Here is a 6,258-nt window from a genome sequence, read left to right as displayed (position 1 = left end):
TTATTAAACCCTTTAAATATACTACTATATTATATAAAATCAACTTCTTCGGTTCGCTTGGTTTGCTCAGTTAATAAACCATACCATATTCATAAACCGTGATTTTTTAAATATAATATCAATTCACTAAAATCATTATTACCATATCTAAACCATGTTTACTGATACCAATGCATAATTGATTGGATCTGAATAAACATAAAATGCCCTACATTTTGAGACACAATAGTTTATTTAAAATGATTCTCATTTTCGTGTACCGTGCTCAGATTGTCCAAAATAATACATTTGTTGTTTTTCTTGCCTTTTCTCTTTATTTCTTACTTTCTATTTTATATTTATTATTAAACTTATAACCACAATTAATTACATTATATATAAGCAAATATAACTAAAAAAACACAAAAAGCTAAACATAAAAACAAAATTGATAATATTATCAGTTACTAACATTCACCAAAACACATATAATAACTTAACACACTATAAATTCTTTCAACTCGGAATTAAAAAGCCAACAATACTAAGAACTTGGTCATCATTAGTTAGTGATATAATTCAATTTGGTGTACGCAATAACCATACTCACACCCAATTTAAGATAAAAGATTTTTTTACAAAGTGACGTCTTTTATAAAAATCAATCCATCAAATTCCCCCCGTAGGGCGGGTCGACCCTAGTAATGATATAAAATGGAAAATCATCAATCTTGATATTATTTTCTAACACTCCCCCTTGATTATCCATCTTTTATTATGTAATGCCTCGTTAAAAACCTAGTCATGGAAAATTCCGATGGGATAAAAACCATGAAACGGAAAAACGAATACAGTGACGTAATCTCTCTCTGAGAATAATGGACATAGCTGTTTCTTCATAAGTCACGCAAATGGCGTATTCTGATATTGTAAACGTGTTTTTGGAATGCTCGAAATCTTTGAGCCTTGTAGTTGAGTGCCTTCGGTCCTCTCCCACCAATGATCCGAAGAGTCACACTTGTACGAATAGGTAAGTTCAAGCTAGCCTTCTTTGAACATATATACTCTATGTCTACTTTTTTTATTTTCTTGAGCTCTCGTATGTTGGAAAGGAATATGCTTTGTTCCACTACAAGAAAAATTGAAAATAGCTACAAATTAGCTATAAACATATTTGTGGCTGCAATTTTTTTAGACACTAATAGCTACAAAATAGCCACGTTTTTAGAAAAGCTCAAAATTGTGGCTATTAAGTAGATTTTTGCAGCTACATAGCTACGATTTATATTTTGTGGATATTCGAAGATAGTAAGACACAATTATCCACGAAACAAATTGTGGAAATCAAAATCTACTATTAGCTACAAAAAAAATGTGGAAATAAGTAGCCACAACGTAATTCGTGGCTGTTCGTAGAAACGTTAAACCTTAACCATGCCCTAAACCTCTAATGTATAATAAATTCTAACTTTTAAATCATAAAAAATTTAAAATTAATATGTCAAAACGAAAATTCAACACTTACAAAATTGAAATATAACTCTTTTCAAATTTCAAATTCTAGACCCTAAGCATACCTTAAACCCCTAAATCAATAATGTATAATAGTAATCAATCAAATTTCAAAATTGTTTACCACCTATAAAAATGAAATAGGAAAAAAATTTAAGCTCCGAAAAGCATTGGATACTTCACCTAAACAGTTTATTCTTCTCCTACTCTTGTTTTCCTTTTCATTACGACTTTCTTCTCCGCTTAACACAATTCGCTTTTTGCTTCTTTCATTCTTAGCTTCAACTTATTTTCTTTCTAGCTTTTGTGGGTAACTTAGGGTTTATCTCGCCGTAGATCTTGATTGGGGCTCAAAACCAATGGTGGCTGGAGCGAAGGTTTGCGGAGTTCCAGACGGCATGAGATCTACAGTTATTCACCTTCCTTCTCATCTCTCCATCAGTCATGGGTTCGGTTTTGCAAAAAAGTCGAGATGTTCACCAGTTACTATCCCTTTCCGGAATCGATTCCCGTAAGAGAATAAATACCAATTTTCAGATTTAAAACTTTTCTAATTAAGTCAAGTTTCAGATTTAATGGTTATGGTTTCAATTTCTTTTTTTACTTACAGTTTTTTCTTTTCTTTTTATTATGAAAAGACAGACTCCCAGATTTTTGTAGAAGCTTCCGCTTTATTGCATTTCGTTTATATCTGATTCCATGGCTTTCTTCCTGTCTTGCACAGGAACAAGAGATATAGTAAAGGGTTGTGGTCCTCGTGGAGTTAGCAGGTGGATATATCATCAGTATTTACGAATTGAGCAATGATATCCTCTTCCTCATGCGGTACACACATTTTCCTTTGTACCGTGTGTATGAACAGAAATCTCCTAATTCTAGGAGTTCAGTCTTATTTATTGTTTTACATATATATATGTGAATTGTTGTTCTGATATATATGCTTTTCTAAGAAATCTCATGTTTTTCGGGCTCTTCTTTTAGCAATTTTTTCTAACTTCTAACTCATGTTGTAATTTTCTGTCACAGGCTGCAGTGCTAAAAGAGAAGTGTAAGATTGACTTGTGTGTTATGAGGATCACTGGCTCAAGTAAATCGTAAGTCGATGAACTTGTTAGAGTTCTTTGTAGGTAAATTACTTTACTGCTTTTTCCTTACACAATCATCTTTTCTAGGGGAATCAACTTATCAAGATTGAGTTAACTTATGTAAGAAGAGGGAGAGTCAGCTGATGCTGATACAGCAAGCTGTTACTACGACTGGTTGCTGCTGCTACGAGGAATTCATGTGGTCACTACGACCCAGGAGATATCAGGTAAAGTGTTAGATATTTGCTTTAATCATTTTTCAATAAGAAGTTACAAATTTGTTCTTGTTGTGGTCCCCTGGTTTGTTTATCAGAAAAACTAGTTGGTAACGCTCTTTCCTGTGAATGCAGAATCTAAAGATCAGAGATCTCTAAAGAAAATCGTACACACTTTTATGAAGGATGACGGTGGTGAGCAGTATCTACGTTTGCCAACGGCGGTGGTGGTGGTGGTTACGGCCAAGACATATCACAAAATGTTATTTATGTTTTAAGTTTAATTAATTTATTATAATTTTATTGTATAACAAAATATTATTTCAAATAAAATTAATTGTTTGGTTTTTCATTTATTTTTTTAAATTATTATTTAGTTATTTTAATTATATTCTATTACAAAATAAATAAAATTTTGTTTTGTATTTTTTTTTAAAAAAAATAGTTATTGAATATCTACAAATTGCCACTTAAAAGATTGTTGCTATCAAAAAGTAATTTGTGGCCATCAAAAGGTAATTTGTAGCAGAAATGACCACAAACACATTAGTTTCTATTTGTTACTATGGCCACAAAAAATGTTGTTGTGGCTATGTCGTAGAAAGACATCTGTAGAATGCCACAAATAAGTGATAACAACAAGCTTGACGCTGCAAAATATTTTTGTGGCTAACCGTAGCTATTGATCAAATAGCTACGAAAATTTGATTTTAGCTACAAATAATTTGGTGGCTATAAACAATGTTTTGTAGTGTTCAGTCGGTCTTGTTACAGTCTTCTTTGAGTTGAGCAATACAAGCCGAATTATCTTCGGACACTTTCTTTGGCTTTTTCTTGTTAATTATTCCACTTGCTTCTTATATGTGTTGACTCATTGATCTAAGCCACACATATTCTCGACATGCTTCAAGGAGCACAATAGTTTCTGCTGATTCGAAGAAGTCGCAACAAGATTTTGTTTCTAAGAACACTACGAAACCGTGGTTCCGCCAATTGTAAAAATAGAGTTGGTTTGCGATCGAAATTTTGAGGATAAGTATTCTGCATCTGCAAAACAGACCATACCAAACTCGGAGTTTCTAGGATAGATAAATCCTAAATCAAAACATACCTTAGAGAAAACGTATATATTCTCGACTCTGTTCTAATGTTGATGAAAGGAAAATAGTTGTATCTTGCAAATAAATTACTATCATGATCTTTTGAAACAACTTCTCTTTTAATAGATATTCAAATTTTGGAGATATCTTAATACTTTTCTCTTTTAAAATCTTTCATCCCCAAATTTTTCTTTATATACGGCTTGTTATAACTCTTCTATAGTTTTATAGAGTTCCCAAGAACATAATTTTAATATTACTAATCCTTGAGAGATTATTAAATATTGAGATGCAAGTCAAGTCTTTATGTCCTGCCAGACATACCAAAATAATGCATATATTATAATTTTCGTTTTCTCCACTGACCTTGTAACAAACCGTTTTTTTCATACTGCAAGGTCATTTTTCATTTCATTCTCTTGGAGAAATATACACTTTTTAGATGCTTGGACTTCTGGTCAAAGAACTTCTCGTTTTTCTTACGAGCTTTACATCGACTAGATTGCCTCATTTCACTTTTGGCCAATCAGTTCTTTCTACATTCATACACAGAGGTAGATTCATGATCCTCATTTATATAGTGAGCTTTCTTATTTATTGTCGACAATATATGTTATCTTTGGTTCCATTTTTTACGCGTAATGATATGGTTAATTCAGATCTCTTTATCATTATCAATGATTTACTCAGTTACCTAATTATGATATTAACCATATCAACGGTCTCTTAAGAAGATCCATCCTCTATTCATATATTTTCTCCTTTTCAAACATTCTTTGGAACCAAAGTAGTTTATCACATTTCTTACGTGTCATAGACTTATAAATCGTCCTTTCATGACATATTTTCTTATTGGAGCATTTTCAGTTGGAATATGAGATTTCATGATTTCATCAAAAGATCTGGCAGTCATTTTGTAAAAAGATTATCCTATGAAATATGAGTTCATGTTCATTTATATGAGGATACATAACTTTTCATGATAATCCCTTTCTAATATCACATTTATCAGCTGCTTATATGCTTCTATTGTCCTTGCGAGCATATATCTAATTATTCCATATACTTTATCCCTCTGGATTGTATATGTCTTTATTATATGCACAATTGCATGTTTGTACACGATCATAGAGATATTATTTCATCTTACTTGAAATTACTTTATCAAATTCATTTTCAAATGCAAACATAATTTTCTGAATCTTCCACTCACTTGGATTCTTTAATTCTCCCCCTCGAGATGATGACACTTTAAGTCCATCTATCTCGTGTTGAATCTCACTTTAGAACCAATAACATATTATGTTACCCATTTTGAATTATGTTTTAAATCCTTTAGAGTGGGATCATGAATTGTCCGTTTAAAGAAATCACATCCAGTAGACTTGTTTTATAATTAATCTCCAATGATGTTTTCTTTTATTTTCTTTAAGACATGCTATAGATGAAAAACTTCGGGGTTTTCAACATTTCACAATAATCTCGATAACATTATTGGAAATAGCTATATATTAGTAAAATTCAGGTTTACTACCATTTATACTTTTGCCATCTTTTTCTTATGCATGTTATTTCATCATACTCTCTTATATAGCCAATAATAGTTTTTGTATTACCAGGTATTATACTTACGATTTCTAAAATAATACTTTGAGAGAGGAGAGATATTTGTTACCTTTAATAACCATATACAATAAAGCATTATCTACCCAATATATATATCTCCATCCTGAATCACAAAATCTTCTTCCGGAAGATAATTCGCATGTCACATCGATATTTTCACTTTATTTTCTGGATAAACCTGAAAATCTGAAATATCATGATGAATATTATTATTTAAGCCATGAAAAGATAGTCCTAGTTCATAAGAGGTGAAGTTTATTTCACTTATTTTTTTTTTTTTGATTCTTAATACAGATCGCTAAATATTTTTGCATACGAAAAATCCGTACTAAATGTTCCTTCTTGTCGTATAGATAACAAACCTTTTGTGTTTGCCTTTGATCACCTGACCACTTTCATTTTCGTGAAAGTTCTAATTATTTATTTCATCATAGGGACGAAATCTTCTTTCTAATCCACTTCCACGACCACGATAGCGGTTTTTGCCGCGTCCACACCCTCATTCTTTCCTAGTAGGACGAACATGATAGTTTGTTATCATGAGTTCATTTTTTTTGTTCAGTTTACACATAGGATTTACATCAACTCCAAAAAAAATTTGTGAATCCTTTCTTTCAAGGATTTAATTACTCAAAGATCTCCAGGAACGTTTTTCATGATACATCTCATCTTATAAACCATCATTGAAGTAGTGTAAATTATCATGGCTTTATCTTTTTCTCATCCGATAGATTTTTCAAC

At 31.5% G+C, this 6,258-nt stretch overlaps 1 long non-coding RNA gene across 1 annotated transcript; it reads left to right on the top strand.

The window, feature by feature from the left end:
- Positions 1–1,356: 1,356 nt before the first annotated feature.
- On the top strand, positions 1,357–3,143 carry LOC106375793. Its single transcript, XR_001275351.3, has 5 exons — positions 1,357–2,002; positions 2,216–2,316; positions 2,518–2,585; positions 2,664–2,803; positions 2,927–3,143. It is a non-coding gene; the product is annotated as an uncharacterized LOC106375793 (long non-coding RNA).
- The last annotated feature ends 3,115 nt before the right edge of the window (positions 3,144–6,258 follow it).

The sequence above is a fragment of the Brassica napus genome, chromosome C6 (genome assembly GCF_020379485.1).
Source record: "Brassica napus cultivar Da-Ae chromosome C6, Da-Ae, whole genome shotgun sequence".
In the NCBI taxonomy this organism is placed as follows: Eukaryota; Viridiplantae; Streptophyta; class Magnoliopsida; order Brassicales; family Brassicaceae; genus Brassica; species Brassica napus.
The sequence above is the reverse complement of the archived record's forward strand: the minus strand, read 5'-3'. Positions and strand labels throughout refer to the sequence as shown.